At 41.8% G+C, this 20,729-nt stretch overlaps 1 long non-coding RNA gene across 1 annotated transcript in view; it reads right to left on the bottom strand.

Annotated features, from left to right (window-relative positions):
- The window catches only part of LOC122810423, a 525,638-nt gene that overhangs the window by 127,739 nt on the left and 377,170 nt on the right, over nt 1-20,729 (bottom strand). The window contains exon 2 of the long non-coding RNA XR_006366100.1: nt 14,004-14,090. This is a non-coding gene — a long non-coding RNA (uncharacterized LOC122810423). The remainder of the gene's footprint in view (nt 1-14,003; nt 14,091-20,729) is intronic.

Here is a 20,729-nt window from a genome sequence, read left to right on the forward strand (position 1 = left end):
AGCTGTCAAAATGCTTCCTTCTGTTCTAATGTGTTGTCAATGTCACCACCAAACATTTTTTTCTCTACATAATCTAAAACAAAAAATTCAAATTTCTTAAAATCCGTGCAGGAAAGAGCATGTCTAGCTAAAGAATTGTTTTTATCTTTTTTCTTTATAGCTAGAACATGCTCATAAATTCTACGTTTTAAAACTTTTTGTTTTACCTATATAGTAATTTTGCATGTGGAACAAGTAGCCATGTAGACTACATTTTCACTATGGCAATTAAAATATTTATTTGCCCAGAATGTTTGTCCCAAATGTTCTATAGTGATAAAGGACGAATTACACATGAACCTACATTGTTTACAGTCCTTACATGCAAAAGTACCTTTTTTGTTACTAACTGATCTATCTTTATAAGTTTCTGACTTCTGAGAAGTTTCTAACTTCTGTCTAATATTTGTCACCTTTTTGTATGTAAACTTTGGTAAATGACCCAAAGATATACTTAATTCCTTGTTACCTAAAATAATTCTCCAGTTCTTCTCAATAATTTCCTTTATACACCAAATTTCATTTACTATTGGCAGAGGAAATGCTATGTTGAATTCTTGATTCTTTCTTTTATTACTGTGATGTAAACATATTGGAGCTTCCACTATTATGTCGTCAGAAGACAAAATGGGCTGAGCAACACCTTTTCTTAAGAGTGAAACCTCTTTCTATTCCCTCTAACCACCTTTGGTCATAACCCCTTTGGAGAAATAATTCTCTAAGAAATGTAAGCTCATTCCAAAAAATATGTTCATCAGAAGTAAGCCTACTTAGTCTGATCATTTGACCCTTGATGACACCTTTTTTCATGTGTGTTGGGTGCAAACTATCCCTGTGCAAATACTGATTTGCAAAACATGACTTCCTATAGATTCTACTCTTAAATTTTCTTGTAACATTATCTATGTTAAGTGTCAAATCCAAGAAATTAATTTGTTCACCAAAACCACCTATTTTGAAAAATAAAAAATCTGTAGTGCCGTTAAGGTCAGATACAAATTCTACGAATTCAGAATGTTCCCCTGACCACAAAAAAAGCAAATCATCTATGTATCTATGGTATAATTCTACCTTGTTGTAACCAGGGTGTAACTTCAGGAACCTATTTTCCCAATTGGCCATGACTACGTTCGCAAAAGCCGGTGCCACTCTTCCTCCCATGGCTACACCTGATATTTGCTTATATAATATATTATTGAATTTGAAAAAATTATTATCGAGTACCAATTCCATTAATGTACAGACTGTGTTTACTTTTTCACCTGAAAAATCAGTATGACATGTGAGACAGTCTCTCATGAACTCTAAACCTACTTCCTGATTAATAGAAGTGTACAAACTTGTGACATCTAGCGTACAAAAATATATGTCTCTGTCAGGCATTTTATATTTACCTAAAATCTCTAGCAAGTGCCAAGAATCTCTTAGATAATGTTCTGATTTTTGTACTATTGGATTGAGAACATTATCTAACCATATTGAAATATTCTCAGTTTTAAATTGTCTGGCAGAGACTATAGGTCTAAAAGATGGACTTGTTTCGTTGTTTTGAATTTTAGGAATTCCAAAAAAAGTGGCCATTTATGGATGTTCTACCAATAGAAAATCATAATCAGCTTTGTCAATTTCCCCTTGGCAAAACATATCAAACAAAAAGGTATCAATTTTCCTAAAACTGTAGTTGACAAAGTGTAAAGAAACTTTGGAATAAGTATCTGAATCTTCTAATAACGTACTGAGAGATTTTTCATAAACACAGGTGTCCATGATTACTATTTTTCCCCTTTGTCAGCTTTCATAGTTCTGATGTTAGAATTCCTACTTATGTTTTCCAAAGCAATTAGTTCAGCTTCAGATAAGTTATTTTTAACATTGCCATGTTTAATCCCTCTAAACTCTTTTTCACAAATGTTTTGAAACACTTGCAGTGTGTTCACCAATGGGGGGTTAAAGACACTCGGTTTACTAAGCTTAGAATTTCCCTGTTCCACTGTGGTGTTAACATCATGCAAAATATATTGAAGGTTGAGTTTACGCAAAAAAACCTAAAATCAATCATTAACTTGCCAATGTTCATCCTGTTGGTAGGAATAAAAGAAAAACCTTTTCTTAACACACTGTTGGTCGCTGCACAAAAGGAACTACTACTCAAATTGACAATATCTATTGTGAAATTGTCTCTTGGAGGTGAAATCACCTCCGTTTGTTCTTCCCCTTTGTCTTCCCTTTCTGCTGCGTCACATTGTACCATTTGGTAGTCCTTTTCATGGAAGGCCCTTGTGTCCGAAAAGGGCCAGTAACATGTCCATTAGAATGTCCATTGCAAGTAGCCACCACTCCAGCAAAACTAGTTCCCACTTTTACTGTGTTGTTTGTAGTACCATTCACATTGACACTCTGTTCATCATTGACCAAAGGGCTGGTACTTCATTCACTCTAGGAAAAACCTCCTTATTTCCTGTAGTCAACCCCTCTTGGAGATTGGCCACCCTGTCGACCAAGAACTATTGTTAATTGAAGGTACTGTGGTGACACTCACATCAGTGATACTGATGTAGGCCTGATTCGACCTGTATGCTTGAATGTCTCTCTTTAACTTGTTTTGTTTTCTAGCTATAATAGTAGCTCTATGTCTGTCTGCCTTTGCTTCAATACCAATGTTAATTAAAATTTGCGAGTCCTTTAATAACGTAATCCTTAATCAATTTATGGAGATTATTCTTTTGAATTTGGAAAGAAACTGTATCAGAATGTTAATGAAATATAAAACTTGGGACAAAGGTGACAGGCAAATTATCCTTGTGAAACATCTGGGTGTTTAATGAAGGCTTACTAGAATTCTTCCAAAGTAAAGCCACTAAAAGCAATTTCCAAGTCAAAATATTTTACATGATAGACTTAATGGTTACTTGTTAATTCATGCAATCAAGTCCAGGGTGCGGTTAAAGGTGTCTAAAACTCAACAGTTATGCAGTTTTGCTATCGCTGCTCACAATGGTTCCGGATTCTGAATGAGTCTGTATTGACTTAATAGTTGAGACAGAAGATCCCCTGATTAAACAGAGATGTCAAGAATTTCAAAACCTCTGGGACAGGAGCAGTGATAGGGTCTAAGCCCTTGAGTTGAGCTCCAGATAGCAAACCTCTTCCACTTACTGAGGTACAATTTGTTAGTGGTGGGTTTGTGGGCGAAGATAAAATGTGAACTACTTCCGGTCTAGTGTGTGGCTTCTAACCAAGGTTGGAAGTGGAGGAGCCAAGCTGTCAATTTCAGAGATTGAAGGGACTGATGCCAATGTCCCGACTGATGGATTAGCAAACTGGGATCAGGTCTAAGGTCCACGATCGTCCACTGCATGCTTTTTCAGGTAAGGAAACCATATCTGACGAGGCCAGTATGGGGCAATCAGAATCATTGAAGACCTTAGTTGAGAAGCTTTTGAATAACCTTGGGAAGGAGTGGAATTGGAGGAAAGGCATAAAGTAGCCCTGTTGGCCAAGGTTGTGCTAGAGCATCCATGGCTGGTACTTCCCGATGTGGAATCAAGGAGAAGAACCTTCGCACTTGGTGTTTTGTGGAGTTGCAAATAGGTCGCAGCACGGCGCCCCCATCTCTTGAAAACCTGGGCTGCTACTGTGCGGTTTAGAGACCATTAAGTGAGGAGAGAGAATTGTCCTGCTTAATTTGTCCGCCAATACATTTGACTTTCCGGGATGTGGGTAGCTACCAAGAAGCGGTTGGTAGCTACAGCCCATTCCTACACTCTCATGGCCTCTCTGCAAAGGGGGTACGATCTGGTCCCTCCTTGTTTGTTCAGATACCAAACCACCGACATGTTGTCTGTGTGGATGGCGATGATGCCCTGAGGAAGAAACTTGTGTAAGGCCTGTAGAGATAGAAGTACAGCCCTCATCTCCAACACGTTGATGTGGAGAGGAGCTTCCGGAAGCCAAGAGCCCTGAACTAGCCTGCCCGGACAATGCCCCCACCCTATCTGGGAGGCATCTGTCGTCAGGGTAACCACCGAGGGGAGAACAAAGGGTTTTCCCTGATCCAAGTTGGATGTCTGAAGCCACCAGCGAAGGTCCCTTTTGCATATGTCCGTAATCATGATGTGATGATTGAGGGGAAGATCCTGAAAGGACCATTGAGTTGACAAAAGCCACTGAAGAATCCTCATGTGTAATCTTGCTAGAGGAACTAAAAGAACCGTGGCAGACATTGAGCCTAAAACCTGTAGGACCATCCTGGCTGGGGCTTTGGATCTCGAGATCAGAGCTTGAACTTGGCCCTGTAAAGTTCGGATCCTTTCGGCAGGAAGAAAGACGCATCAATCTTGAGTCTATCTCTGCTCCTATAAACTTTATCGCTGAGAGGGCAGCAAGACAGACTTTGACCAATTGAATGTAATCCCTAGGGAAACACCCAGGGAGATGGTGGCTTTGAGGTTGTCCATTAGTAGATGCCTGGTGGTGGCAGTCAGGAGCCAGTCGTCGAGATAGGGAAACACTTGGAATCCAAGACTTCTCAGGTGAGCCGTCACTACTGCCAAACACTTGGTGAACACCCTGGGGGCTGTGGTGAGACCAAAGGACAGAGCACAAAATTGGTAATGACTGACTCCCAGGCTGAAGCACAGATACCTTCTGGACGCCTGATGTATCGGTATGTGATAATAGGCGTCCTTGAGGTCTATGGAGCACATCCAAACATCCTTCTCCAACAACGGGAGAATGGATTGTAACGTGACCATTCGGAATCTGGATTTCGTGACGGATTGGTTCAGTCTGCTGAGATCCAATATCGGTCTCAGGTCCCCTGTCTCTTTTGGCACTAAAAAGGACCTGGAGCAATTTCCTGCTCCGATCTGGTCTGTGGGGACCGGTTGGATGACTCCTCTTTCTAGCAGCTTTAAAGCTTCTGCGGCTGCTATTTCCCTTTGACTGGGTGGTGGGTCCCGGATTCTCTTGGACGGAGCGCGTGAGTTTTTGCATGGGATGGTGTACCCTCCGGCACGATCCGAAGCACCCATCTGTCCTGAGTGATTGACTCCCAGGCTTTAAGGAGGTTGGCAAAACGACAGACGACTGGCTCCGGAGCAGCACAGCCGGGCAATCCCTCATGTCGTGTAGGAGGCTGAAGAGCCACGAAAGGACTCGCGGTCTCCAGAATTGCGGGCCCTCTGCCGCCTCTGGGACGGCGTCTCCCTGAAAAATTTCCCGCCTCTGCCTCTGGACGGGGAATCTTCCTGCTGTTGGGAGAAAAACTTGCGAGATTTTCGAACCACATTTCCCCCCTCCTTTGGCCTTGGGGTAAGGCCGAAAGGGAGTGGAATAACGGCTCCTACGGTAGATTACGATTTTCCCTCTTGCTCACACCGGGTAAGGGTGTCTTTCACCTTGGGTCCAAACAATGAGGACCCATCAAAGGCGGCGTCGGCAAGGAAGACTTGAAGGCCTCCAAACTGACACAAGCGGAGCCAGGCTTGTCTCACGAGAGCCACGCCTGTGCCTGCCGCTACCCGCCCTTCGGCCGCATAGGAAATGAGCCTCATGGACCGAGTTAGAAATTGACGAAGGATAGCCAACTGAGAGCTAACCGACTGGGCTAGCTGCTCAGGTAGGTTACCCGAGAGGAATCTGACAACTCATTGACCAGATCCCTCTGAAGCCTGGTAAAATGTGCCAAGTAATTCCAGAGACCTTAAGGTAAAGGCCGCTGAAGTCAGGGTGCGCTTCCGTACCTATCCATACTCCTAGACTCCTTATTAGAGGATGGATAGACGCTGAAGCCTCTGCCACGTCCTGTTGTGTAGCAGATGCCACCACCATGGCATCTACAGCCACGCCTTTAGTAAGGAACTCCTTCTCGGGGAGCAGATAAAAATTTATTTGGACAGAAGGGACTGGTTCCACGGTATCTGGATGTTCCCACGCCTTCGACAAACTAAATCCAGAAGCTCGTCAAGGGCGGAGACACCCAGGAGGCGGAGGGCTGAGCCCCAAAGGCCTTGAGGAGCACTGATTCGCCAGCAGAGGGGGTTTGGATATCCAACTTCGCCTCGTTGTTTGAGGATCTCTAAGATGTCTGCAAATGAGACATCATCTGAGGACGACTGGGACCCCTCCGCATCATCCATATCAGTGTCCGATGTAATAGACTCGGGGAGTCCACGTGCTTCCTCTTGCACGATCTCTTCCTTGGGGGTTCCTCTGAAGACAACTCAAGAACCCTCAGGAGGAGGGGAACCCCACTGGGGTAACCTCAGGCCTCGGGGCTCCGCTGGTTACGGACAGGGGAACTGCCAAAGACCCAGTCTCCATGCCCAGGGAAGGTGCTGGTAAACCGGAGAGATGGTCGAAGAGGACTTGGCCAAGGCACTCCTCATGGCCCTGAAAGCTGGACCCCAGAATCCTGGGAGTGTCCGTCTCCGAGCCATGATAGTCGACGGAAGTCCCGCGAGTCAAGCACCGAGGGAGGCTCGAACCGAAAGCATAGGTCCCGAAACATCACCCTCGGGTCCAGCCAAGAAGTCCACAGTACCAAACTCGGACCCGAGGGCCGGGTTGGAGTAAGGGTCGGAGCCGACCCTGAGATCTCCACCTGCTCCAACAGCACCTGCTCGACGGAGCCAAGCAGTCGGAGGAGGAATGGCAATGGGGTGGGCCATGGTCATCGGCTCAAGCCAACTGGGTCGGAACCAAACAAATTTTGAAGACTGGGACTGGAACAGTCTTTGGAGCACCCTGTCTATATCAGAATCCGACATCCTCAAGACCGAGAGGAAACAGAACGGGTTCGAGAAGGCCTCTCCATCGGCCCCAAGGGACTAGGGGACCGGCCGAGGCGACTCGATGAGAATCGGTGCCGAGGGAATACTCACACCAGATTCCATCGGTGCCGAGGTAGACTTCGGCGCCGAGGAGGAAGTGTCTGAGCGAGCTGACCTTGTCGGCTCCGAGAGCAGTGGAGCCGACGAAGGTGACCCGCCTCGATGCCCCAGCCATCGGCTCCGAAGCCAGAGGAGTCGACACTGGGTGGCATCGAGGCAGACCGTTCCGACCTCGGCTCCAAGTCTTTGGAGCCAAGGAGAGGCCTGCCTAGGTCTCTTGGCAGTCGGATCCAATGGACTGGTCGGAACCGCCCTTTTCTTTTGGCAGGAGCGGAGAGGATGCCAAGGCTTCTTCAAAAGAGGGTTTAATTAACCCCTTAAGAATCAATTTATTTTTCCTCTCCTGGAGGACCCTTGAGGAAAAAGCGTGGCATACGCTGCATGACTCCTGCAAGTGCTTTGCCCCTAGACAATATACACATAGCAAATGATCGTCAGTAATAGACATCTTAAAACCACATTTCGAACATTTTTTAAAGCCCGAAGGCCTAGGGGTTTGAGACATGATGTTCAACAATTCTTTGACAGGAATTCAAACAACTATAGATTTGCTTGTGATAAATCTAAGCTTATAGTTAAAGTTTAACACAAACACTAGCTGTAAATGACAGGGAAGTCCCAACTACTGTAGACTAGAGACCCTGAAAGGTTTTCAAAGGTTGACCGTCTGGGAAGGCCCTGGATGTAAGGGGCGAAAACAAACTCAACCCAATCTCACACAACAATCTTCACAATCCACTCGTACACAAAGAAGTGATAGCCGTTAAAACAGCTTTTGTGACCAAAAAACAGCAAAAAACTGACAGAAAAGTAGTTAATAAAAGCTACTCAGCCCAGCCAGCTCGAGACCACGTCTTCGCAGGGAAGCGGCAAACGAGATCTGGGGGACTGGTAGTGGTGCATCCTGGGATATAGTAAGCTCAGCCAATAAGAGACTTCGCTCTTTGGCATAAGCGTGCCGAGTCGGAGCCGAGGGATCGGCTCCGAACCCATCATTCAGAATGTAGGCGAGATAGGATCACATAACATCTCTTTTTCACAAATGTTTTGAAACACTTGCAGTGTGTTCACCAATGGGGGGTTAAAGACACTCGGTTTACTAAGCTTAGAATTTCCCTGTTCCACTGTGGTGTTAACATCATGCAAAATATATTGAAGGTTGAGTTTACGCAAAAAAACCTAAAATCAATCATTAACTTGCCAATGTTCATCCTGTTGGTAGGAATAAAAGAAAAACCTTTTCTTAGCACACTGTTGGTCGCTGCACAAAAGGAACTACTACTCAAATTGACAATATCTATTGTGAAATTGTCTCTTGGAGGTGAAATCACCTCCGTTTGTTCTTCCCTTTGTCTTCCCTTTCTGCTGCGTCACATTGTACCATTTGGTAGTCCTTTTCATGGAAGGCCCTTGTGTCCGAAAAGGGCCAGTAACATGTCCATTAGAATGTCCATTGCAAGTAGCCACCACTCCAGCAAAACTAGTTCCCACTTTTACTGTGTTGTTTGTAGTACCATTCACATTGACACTCTGTTCATCATTGACCAAAAGGGCTGGTACTTCATTCACTCTAGGAAAAACCTCCTTATTTCCTGTAGTCAACCCCTCTTGGAGATTGGCCACCCTGTCGACCAAAGAACTATTGTTAATTGAAGGTACTGTGGTGACACTCACATCAGTGATACTGATGTAGGCCTGATTCGACCTGTATGCTTGAATGTCTCTCTTTAACTTGTTTTGTTTTCTAGCTATAATAGTAGCTCTATGTCTGTCTGCCTTTGCTTCAATACCATTATATAATGTTAAAAAATTATTGAAGCAAATATAACTTTTTATACTGTCATCCTTAGATTTAATACTGTCCTTGAGTTTAACTATTTCTTTTTCGTAGTGAGAGACAAGCACTTTCATCATGGCCAAACCAGTCTCATTGTACAATTCTATTAAAACATTGCACAAATCGTCACCAGGAGAAACACAATTGGGGAATTTCATTCTCAAACCTTATGGGACTATTTTGCGATTAATACATTCCCCTAAGTATTGTACTTCCAAAGTTAAAGACACATACTTGAAAACAAGTCTCTCCAGTTCAAAAAAACACTTTTACATGAATTAGAATCTTGTAATTGTTTACTTACAGTTTCATTCATTGGAATCTCTGCTAGGTTTGTAAACGGGTTCTCATAAGGTTTACTAATATAACTCCATACAGGATTATCTGCCATACTGTGATTCAGCTCCCTCACCATTTCGGTTCACAGGATGTTCTTCACTGCAGGCTTCTGATGACTGAAATGGGCGTGGCAACCTCCAACTTCAGGTCTTAAAGCCTCGCCCTTTTGGACCTTTTGAAGCTTAATTGTTCTTCCAAACAATTTTTTACTATCTTCGTGATAGTACTCGATAGTTGTAATGAAAAGACTGATGTAGTAGGCAACTCTTCACCTCTTTCAGGAACTGGATAGGTGGAGAGATTTAACAAGTCTTCTTGTGAAGAAATCTCAGCTGCCATCAATGTTGGTTCCAAAACAGAAACTGAAACAACAGTAAACCAAGCTGGAAAAGACAAACTAGTAACTTCAAAATGGAAAAAAACAGGATCCAACCAAGAGACACACTGAGGCACAATAAGCTAGCGCTTTCATCCACTTTTAATGATGTGAACTTCTTCAGAAAAAATAATAATAACCACCTACCCATCTTTTAAATGATTCATTACAGGAAATGATGCCATAATCTGCACAATCAAATAAATTTAAAGTAATAATACTATATAAAATAATATATCTATAAAAATGTATATACATACATATAAATACTACATGTATAAATAAATACAATATATCGGTATGTTATTACATACCTTATATTTATCTATATTTTAAAAAACATTTTATATTAATGACTTCATTAAGCCCTGGATATATATCAGCCCCAAAAAGGAGCTGCCAAAATGCTTCCTTCTGTTCTAATGTGTTGTCAATGTCACCACCAAACATTTTTTTCTCTACATAATCTAAAACAAAAAATTCTAATTTCTTAAAATCCGTGCAGGAAAGAGCATGTCTAGCTAAAGAATTGTTTTTATCTTTTTTCTTTATAGCTAGAACATGCTCATAAATTCTACGTTTTAAAACTCTTTTTGTTTTACCTATATAGTAATTTTTGCATGTGGAACAAGTAGCCATGTAGACTACATTTTCACTATGGCAATTAAAATATTTATTTGCCCAGAATGTTTGTCCCAAATGTTCTATAGTGATAAAGGACGAATTACACATGAACCTACATTGTTTACAGTCCTTACATGCAAAAGTACCTTTTTTGTTACTAACTGATCTATCTTTATAAGTTTCTGACTTCTGAGAAGTTTCTAACTTCTGTCTAATATTTGTCACCTTTTTGTATGTAAACTTTGGTAAATGAATCATTTAAAAGATGGGTAGGTGGTTATTATTATTATTTTTTTCTGAAGAAGTTCACATCATTAAAAGTGGATGAAAGCGCTAGCTTATTGTGCCTCAGTGTGTCTCTTGGTTGGATCCTGGTTTTTTCCATTTTGAAGTTACTAATATTAAGAAAATATGTTTTCAAGATATTGTGAGTAGAATCAAAACTACTGTGTTAATACATTTATATCGTATCCACAGAACACAAAGTTAGGACTGCAAACTTCAGACTGTTAGGTGTAGTACAGTTGCATAGTTTATTAGTTGCCAGGTGATATTTTAGGGTAGATTTGAATTTTTGTAGGTTATTTAAAAGCCTGATATAGTTTGGAAGTTTTTTCCATGCTTAGAGACCGCGAAAGAGAATAGCGAATTAACAAAAGTTACATTAAGTTCCAAGAATCTTAGGGTTCTATTTGGTGCAGTCTATTGGATGAGATTTTACTGAGAGGGTGTTTTAAGTGGATGGTTAAGTATTTTGTGAGCTGTGAGTAATTGGGGAGGGTGTTGTGTTGTGTTGCGGAAGTTCATGCCAGTTGAGGGTATTTAGTGCTATACAGTGAGGGCAGCAGTTTATGAGGTTGCCGGAAAATTTGCTATTTAATTATTTATTTGTTTGTTTGTTTCTTTGTTTGTTTGTTTGTTTGTTTGTTTGTTTGTTTGTTTAGTGCTTTCTAGTTTGTGTTTGGTGGAAGAGTTAAGATTTGTGAATATCGCTGAGGCATGTAGGAGGGTAGGAAGGAGAAGGGAGGTGTCAGCTATTTTTCTACCATGATCACTTAGCAGATACTTTGCTTTGTAAAGAGAGTCTAGTTTGCAGTGTGTGCCTTTTTGACTGCAGTGTCAATGTGCAGGTCAAATTTTAATTTGTAAGTGATAACTCAGTAATTTTGTGTTGTGACATTTTCAGTTTTGCTGTTTGAGGAGATAATATAAATGACAGTGTTGTGTTGATTAATGTTTTTAGGAAGGAATAGGATTAGTTTGGTTTTGTCAGGGTCTTAGAGCAATTAAGATTTATTTAGCCAGTTTTCTACAGAGGTAAAGGTTTTTTGTGTGTGATTTTCTAAGATAGGAAGATTTGGGGCTGAGCAAACTAAAGTTGAGATGTCAGTATATTGTACTAGGGTGGTGAGTTTTGATTCTTTGTGCATATCAGTAATGAAGATATTGAAAAGCATTGGCCCAAGTATGGAACCTTGGGAGACTTCTGCAGTGATTTGAAGGAATATACAGTGGGAGTCATTCCATTTTGCAGACTCAGTGCGATTGTTTAGGTAGCTGATGAACCAGTGAGCTGAGGGGGCTGTGAGGCCTATAAGATTTAGTCTTTGGAGAATAGTTGATAGTATAAAACCACTGGAGAGCTTCACTAAACTTACAGGCACATTCCACGCATCTAATCATAAGAAATGCCTGTATTGCTTGCAGATTATGATATGGTGATATGCAGCCTTCATGTCCAGACTTACCATATAACTGAGAGAAGGATTAAGGGGTAAAAAGGTCTAAAGAAATAGCATCTTAAAACTTGGTACCCTTACTTATAAGTTGAGAAATAAAGGTCCAGTACTGGTCTCCAGGTTGTGTCTTTTATTGGTACAAGAAATATTTAAGAGTAAAAACCTTTACCTCTCTGCTCTGAAGGCACCGTTTCCATGACCCCTCAGGACAACATGCTGTGTAAAACTGGGGGAAGCAAGGTAGATTTGTTTGCTGGATGAGGGGGAATCCCCCAGAAGGGAGGAAGGGACTCCTACTGTTATCTGCACCCTTGTTGAATTACTCTTAGGACCAACTAGTCTGTGATCATTTGATACCAAAGAAGAGAATGAAGGACTAGACTGGTGGACACACTGAAGGACTACAAAGGTAAGGGTGTGGGGACAAGGAGAAGTGGCATATAGTCATTCAGACATTTTTTTTGGGGGGGCTGTCATTGATTCTGGGAAATTCCCCCTTTTGTGACAGTTTCCCTTGCCACTGTCTGTTGTTCTTTTATTTTTCCTTGTTGAGGTTATTTTTTTATTTTTTTTAACAAAATACCTGAATTTGAAGGGAATGTTTTTTCTTAGAAATGGCAAATGCAGACTGTAAATACTGAGAACCCCATAAATCACCTTCCCTGCCTCCACAAAATGTTTAAGTATTCCTGCAGCAGAAAGGCAAAAAACAACATACTTTTCAAGGGAACAATTACGAATGTCAGACAATATTTTCAGGTAGATTTTTGAGAATGCAACCACAAAAACCTTCACATAGCACTCATGGCTGGAGCACCTACATAGAGCATTAGTAGCATCAAAAGAGCACCTGAGTGAAAGTTTTGTAACTTGGGAAGCAGATCCAATGCAAGAATTTAAACAGGCCTTCAAAGTAGAAGAAGGCAGGTTACAAGACAAGTTTCTCAAATGTGGCCAGCAAAAAAAAAAAAAACTTAGCATGTCAGCTAGCTACTTTAAAACTCTAAAAGCCAATGTAGAGGAAGAAGGCACATTTTGCCATATTTCTTAAAGGTCTTTCCATCCTTATCAAAAGGAATGAGACTAGTCTTAGCAACAGTTTAGCTGTAAAAGAATTAAAGCCAGAATTTGCAACAGGATCTGATTTAGGATTAGTCATCATATATTGGCAAGATGAGGGACTATATACAATTTGTTAGGATATTTGGAGGTAGAAGCTTGAGTACCAGACAAACTGCAAGCTGGTACAAAAGCAACCTCCATAGCAGCTAAAACTGGAGGAACAGCTGTTGACTGAGTTAAATCCAGTTGCAACATGCCACAAATTTCCACTGAGAGGAAGGAAATTCAATTTGCTCTCACTGAAAAAATTCTGCCATTTTTTTCACAGTCTCAGAAAAGGTAAAGGATTCTGGATGGAACTTTGAAGAGACAATCTCCTCAGATTTGGAATGTTCTTTGCCAGAAGAATTGTAAGAATCAAAATATTCACCCTTATGTCCCAATACAACCGTCAAAGAAACAGAGTCATATGGAGGGAAACTTCTTTATTTTTCTGTCAGAAGGAATGGAAGAAGCAGGGTTAATATATTAAAAGCAGACAACAACCTCTTAGTTAGTCCCAGTAAATCTTCTCTGTCCAAGGATAAGGGATGAGAAGAAGCAACATTCTTAGCTTTTTGTTTCCTTCTCCTAGGAAAATGCCAGAAATCATTCTGACTCAAGTCAGGGGCACTAGGCCGGAGATCAGGCACTGTAATGTGGCTATGCAGTACAGCTGGAACTGCTCCCTCATCCAATCTGGACAAAAGTGGTTCTCCTTTGCCTGGTAGGGATGACATAAAAGCTGCAGTGGATATATCTGAAACCCAGTCCACAGTTACTGGTCTGTCTGGGTGCAATACTAAAAGGAGGGGATAGACAGGATGGATGGTCCAAACAACTCTTTGCCCACTGTGGAGCCACCTGTCTACAGCTGAGATAGTGAAGGAGCTGGCACCACTCCCAGCTCCTTACTCAATTTGTTCTTCTTGCAAGTGGAACAAAATAGTTTAAGAGGAGGAAACATGCAAAGAAAAATCCACAAGGTCTGATCTACATGCTGATCTTTCAAAGAATAAGAAAGTCTTAACTGGAAAAAGCACAGCATGACTTACCTCTGAATCCAGACCTGACAGTGGTGCTCATTTGGAACTGGGTGACCAAAAAAGTGAAAGATGGGAATCACCTAGGATGATATTTACCTGGCAATGGAAATAGGATACATTGTAGCTTTCCTCTGCACACATTTCATATCACATAGTTATCATTTTATCTTACCAAAGCTCCAGCTTTTTCTACCATTTTATTAAACAATTACTTAACTGCCTACAACACATTGAATGGATATATCTTCAGTAATTATTTACACATATATTCCTCATTCTCTCCACTCTTCCATTAGCTGCTTGGCATTGCTCCAATTTATCTGAACTTTACAGTCCCTGGTAGTATACCCCCAGGGCTAGGACCACCACAGCTGTTGCAGGATTTGGGAAGGGAAGGTGAAAATAGACCAGAGCAATGTTTCTATTCCTTGGCATTAAATATTATTTCAAATTTTAAATTGCTCATTATTGCAGCTGTATTTCATACTAGTAGAAGAGACAAGAATGAGGGCCTATCAATTACAAGTTGAGGGAGGATGTTCAGGGGGTTAAATTAAATTTCATCACTCCCCATTTTCCCTACCTGATTTCCTGCTTTGGCATTTTCCCCTCAAATTTAACAAAAAATAGTGTTTAACTATTTATCTCAAACTCTGCAACTACAGGACACCAAGGCAGACAGTCTAGGCTGCGCAATAACCTTCACCATATTATCATAATCTTTAGAAGCTGAGGAGGGGGTTATGGTGATGGGTATTACAGGGAAATAAAGTAGTGCCCAGTGGTGCTGAGAAGCCCCATGATATCAGGCCTCTTCATCAGTGGAAGGTCCATTATTTCCCTGTAATTCACGCCATGGAGGGCATCATTGCACTTACAAAACAGGCTATCTGTGGATATAATTTTTTTTCTAAACTGTGGACATAATTTTTATATCTTTTTTGCTATTAAAATAAATATTATGCACAAGACTTTTATACAAAATAGTTCTTCTACTAAAATCCTTTAAATACAGGTTGCATCTCAATACACACAGAATCATGACATTTTAGTTACATATGTAATGCCATTCCCTCAGTTTCTTGGTTCACACAACCTTACAAACACACACATATACACACTCATAACAGAGAAATGCACAGACACGCACACACACACACACACACACACACACACACACACACACACACACACACACACACACACTCAGACATTTACAATAGAGAAATATACAGATACACACACAAATACACACATTTTATTTACATATTTATTTTATTTTACATTTGTAGACCGAGATTGTCTAATTGAGCTGAAGAGCCCTTTTTCAGCAGAGACCCGGGGAGAAAAGCTCCAACATATTAAACAATTTTCATTATAAATTAGCATTAAACAGCAATGTTACAGGATGATTACAAGGCATTAAGTAGCAATACAATGTTATACAGTGTCAATAAACAGGAGTATAGCAAAACTATTTCAAGATGTATAAAATGAAATATGTCATTAAGATGAATAATATAGTTTTTGGGGTAAGTGGTTACAAAAACCCAGTGTTATCATAATGTAGTTGCATGAAGGCAAGACAATTACAATAGAATGTTTCTCTGAGGTGATTTGCTTAATAGATTTTAGAAGACAGTAGAAAGAGTAGTCAAGGAAGATTAGAGAGAGCTAGTGAGAAGAGCGAGTTAAGGGTAGAAAGTAGATTAAGGTATGAGAAGTAGGGGATGTTAAGGAGGGAGAGTGCAGTGGCAGGACCAGTGACTTTTAAAGTGCTCTTTGGTGGCTGTCTTAAATTGTTTAGGATGTGTAAGGGTCCTGATTTCTAGTGGGAGCCTATTCCAAGCAATAGTGGGGTGATAGCTGTACATGTTGCGTCCAACTTTAGACTTGGGTTTGTAGATTTGTAGTAGGTCTTAGTTACAGTTTGGAGAGGTCTGGTGAGAGAATAATGGGAGATGAGAGGGGATAGTGCTGGGCAGTAGGAAGGCTGGTACTGGATAGAATGGATGATCTGGAGCTGAAAGAGAAGAAGCTGGTGGGGTTATTCAAGCCAGTTTAGGTGTTTTAGAGAGAGACAGTGATGGTATTTGTAGGTTTGTTGGGCAGAAAATCTAGCAAACTTGGTGTAGGTAGATTCAAGTTTGGTCAGGAGTGCTAAGTTAAGATTTGTGAGAATTTGAGAATTGTACATTAGACTGGGTAGTAGGTAGGAAAGAGAGAGTGTAATCTTGGCTTCAGAGGTAAGGAATTTCTTGTTACGGTAAAGGAGCCCTAGTTGTGAATGAGTCTTTTTTGATACAGTTATTAACCTGCAAGTGAAATTTAAGCTGATCTTCGATGGTTATGCCTAAGAGCTTAGTGCTGGATTCTACTTAAATGGGAGTGTTATTAAGGGACTGTATGGAGAAGGAGGGTTTAATATTGTTGAACTTTTTAGGTAGGAAGAGTAACAGCTTTGTTTTTTTAGGGTTAAGGATGAGCTGGTTGTTGGAGAGTCATGTTTCAACTAAGTTAAAAGATGCCTGAGTACCTGAGAAGAGCTTAGAGGGAGAGTTGGCTGTGGTGATAACTGTAGAGTCATCTCCGTATTGCAGTAAAGATGACTGAGGACAGGAGGTATAGAGCTGATTAGTAAAGATATTAAAAAGTAAAGGCCCTAGGATAGACCCTTGAGGTACACCCATTTTTACAGGGAGAGGGGGAGAATCATGCCTGCACATTCTCTCACTACATGGGCATATACATGATCAGACACACACACACACACACACACACACACACACACACACACACACACACACACACACACACACACACACACAGACTTACTCTCAGACACATATATACACACAGTCACATACAAATACACCACACACACACACACACACACACACACACACACACACACACACACAGATGAGAGAAATGCACAAGATACACACACTCAAGCGCACACACATATTCACTAATGCAGACCCACATACACACACACATTTACACAGACACACACACAAAATCACACAGACACTCCCAACAGAGACAGAGACAGAGAGAGAGAGAGAGACATACACACACACACACACACACACACACACACACACACACACACACACACACACACACACACACACACACACACACACACACACACACACACACAAAAAACCCACATGCATAAAGACAAACACAAATATGCACTTTTTCACAACAGATAATATCCAAACAAACTCAAACACACAAGCTTACACCCAGACACACACATACATTGAACTCTCAGCTAACCAGCACCCATGGGGATTGGTAGATGTTGGATAAAAAGAAGTTATGTACCCACCATAACGTTCCATGTTAGTTATCTTCATCTCACCTTCCTTCTTGCTGTTTGGGTTCGGAGCCGATCCTCTGCTCCGACTCGGCCATCTTCTATAGCTCGAGAGCTGTTTACTGGCTCGAGGCTACCCCTTATCCCAGAATTCCCAGTGTCAGCTACCAGATCTCATTTGTGATAGCACACACTAGACATAAGTAGAGTAACCAGTTACCTAAAACTGGTTGTCCAATACACCTAAACAAGGAAAGAGTCATAAATTGCCTGGCATGTGAAATAATAAAAGATACTCAGCCAATGAAAACAAAAAAGGAATTCCTCTCAATCCTCTAGGAAGGGGGAAAGAGGGAGGGACGCAAGAAGGAAGGCGAGATGAAGACAACTAACATAGAACGTTATGGTAGGTACATAACTTTTTTTTTTTTTAAGTTGTCCATCTCACCTTCATTCTTGCTGTTTGGGACAGCGTCCCTAGCACCTAAAATCCCGAGTGGCTCATTGGAACAGACTCTTCAGAACAGAAGAACCAAAGGAAGCTCTGCTCCGGGAGACCATATCCACCTTGTAATGAGAGATGAAAGTGTGAGGATTTGCCCAAGTGGCAGCTGCACAGATTGAGTCTATGGGCAACCTAGACTGAAAGGCTACAGAGGTGGCTAATGCTCTAGTGGAATGACCTTTTAGTTTAGCTGGTAGCTCTTTATTTCATAACTGATAAATAAAGGCAATAGTGTCAGATAACCATCTGGATAAGGTCACCTTAGAAACTGGAAAGCCTTGTTTGTTGAAAGCATAAGAAAGAAATAACTGATCTGACTTTCTTAGTTCCTTAGTTCTATGAAGGTAAAAACGCAATTGTCTGTGCACATCCAATTGGTAGAGTTTGTATTCTGCCTTGTTGCTGTGATTAGGAAAGAAAACTGGGAGATCTATGGATTGATTTAAATTGTTCTCTGAGCAGACTTTAGGGATAAAGGATCGATTGGTCCTCAGAGAAACTCTATCCTTGTGAAACACCAGGTAAGGAGGATGAACACATAGTGCTTGAAGTTCTGAGACACATCTAGCTGAAGTGATAGCAACCAGAAAGAGTGTCTTCCAAGAAAGATATTTTAAGGAACATGATGCTGCCGGTTCAAAGAGAGGCAAAATTAAGGAAGGTAAAACTAAATTGAGATCCCAAGGAGGAGGAGGATCTCCAACTGGGGGTCTAAGAAGAGATGTTCTTTTCATAAAGGCCTTGCAGAGCTTATGAGACATTATGCTAGAATTAAACATGCGGATATGAAAATTAGAAATGGCAGCTAGTTGTACTCTAATGGTAGCGGAATCCACACCAGATTGAAAGAGTTGTGCTAGAAATTCAAGAATTTCATGGACTGGGGCTGAGAATGGATCCACATTTCTAGATTCTGCCCAGTAAGAAAACCGTTTCCATTTACTAGCATACGTTTTCCTCGTAGTAGACTTATGTGAGGAAACAATAATATCACGGACTGCTGGGGAGATACTTGAAAGCCTGGCTAAGGTTGGAAGTGGAGTAACCCAAGCTGTGAGCTGGAGAGTTTGAAGGGATTGGTGCAACCCACCTGATTGATGAATCAGAAGATCTGGAACCAGGTCCAGAATTCACGGTTGATCCAGAAGGTGGAGGTGCAGGAATGGGAACCATATCTGTTGAGGCCAATATGGGGCAATGAGGATCATTTTGCAACCCAACAATTTTGCTTTCTGTATGAGTCTTGGTATTAGGGGAAAAGGGGGAATAGCCTAAAGTAGTCCCTGAGGCCAATAGTGGACTAGAGCATCTCTGGGTATATGACCTGGAAGAGGAAGTAGGGTGAATTAGCTCCTGCATTTGTTGCTGAGAGGAGTGGCAAATAGGTCGCAGCAATGCTGTCCCCATTTGCAAAAGATAAGATCCGCAACTTCCTGATTCAGAGACCACTCATGAGGCATGAGGATAGCTCTGCTGAGCCTGTCCGCTATGATGTTGGACTTCCCAGGGATGTGCGTTGCTATCAGAAAACGTTGGGAGGAAATCGCCCATTGCCACAGTCTGAGTGCTTCTCGACACAAGGGGTAAGACCTGGTCCTGCCCTGTTTGTTGATGTACCACACCACTGACGTGTTGTCCGTTTGGATTGCAATGGTCCCGGAAGGAAGAGAGTCTTGAAGGGCTTGCAATGCTAGGAGCACCATTCTCATTTCTAGGACATTGATATGCAGATGGTACTCGTGAGGTTGCCAAGTGCCTTGGACTGTCCTGCCTAGATAATGCCCCCCCACCCTATCATTGAGGCGTCCGTGGTCACTGTGGCTACCGGAGGGGCTTGTATGAAAGGTCTGCCCTGAATTACTAGTGGGGAGACCATCCACCAAGAAAGGTGCCTTTTGCATGTTTCTGTGATCAGGATCATGTGAGAGATGGGTAGTTCCTGGAAAGACCACTGCGTGAAAAGAAGCCACTGAAGGATTCTCATGTGGAAACTCGCTAATGGGACAAGAAGAATGGCAGCTGCCATGGAGCCTAGAGCTTGGAGGACATATCTGACTTGAATCCTTTTGCTCTGCATTAGAATTAACACTTGTTGACGAATAGTGGAAACTCTTTCCTGTAGTAATCGTGCAAACATTTCTTTTGTGTTTAATTCTGCTCCTATGAATGTGATAGACTAACAGGGCAACAAGGCAGAGTTTTTGAAATTTACTGTAATGTCTAGTTGAGTACATGATGTGATTGTATAATCCCATGCCTCTAAGAGTTGGTGCCTGGTAGTAGCAGTCAGGAGCCAGTCATCTAGATAAGGAAACCCCTGGAATCCTTGACGCCTCAGGTGAGCAATGACTACTGCCATACACTTGGTGAACACCCTGGGTGCTGAGGTGAGACCAAAGGGCAGAGCTCTGAACTGGTAATGACTGGCCCCTACCCGGAAGTGAAGAAATCTCCTGGAGCGTCTGTCCATCTTGATATGGTAGTACGCGTCCTGAAGATCTATCGAGCACATCCAATTGTCCTGACCCAGTCACCATCCGGAACATTTCTTTTTGTACAGATTTGTTCAATCTGCTGAGATCCAGTATTGGTCTCCAGTCCCCTGACTTTTTTGATACTAAAATGAATCTTGAGTAGGTTCCGGATCCTAGTTGGTCTGGCGGGACTTACTGAATGGCTCTTTTTTCTAGCAGTCTTGAAATGTCTGTGACTGCTTCATCCCTTAGATTGGGTGGGACATCTGGGATGGGCTTTTTGATTCCATAGGGGATTGATGGAAGGGAATTTTGTAACCTCCAGATATAATGGATAGTACCCATCTGTCTCTTGTTATATTTTGCCAGGCTTTTGATTACAGCGAAAGTCTTCCCCTGACTGCCTCCTGAGGTGAGCAATCAGGCAA

The sequence above is a fragment of the Protopterus annectens genome, chromosome 8.part1 (genome assembly GCF_019279795.1).
Source record: "Protopterus annectens isolate FY-2018-M chromosome 8.part1, PAN1.0, whole genome shotgun sequence".
NCBI classification, from domain to species: Eukaryota; Metazoa; Chordata; order Ceratodontiformes; family Protopteridae; genus Protopterus; species Protopterus annectens.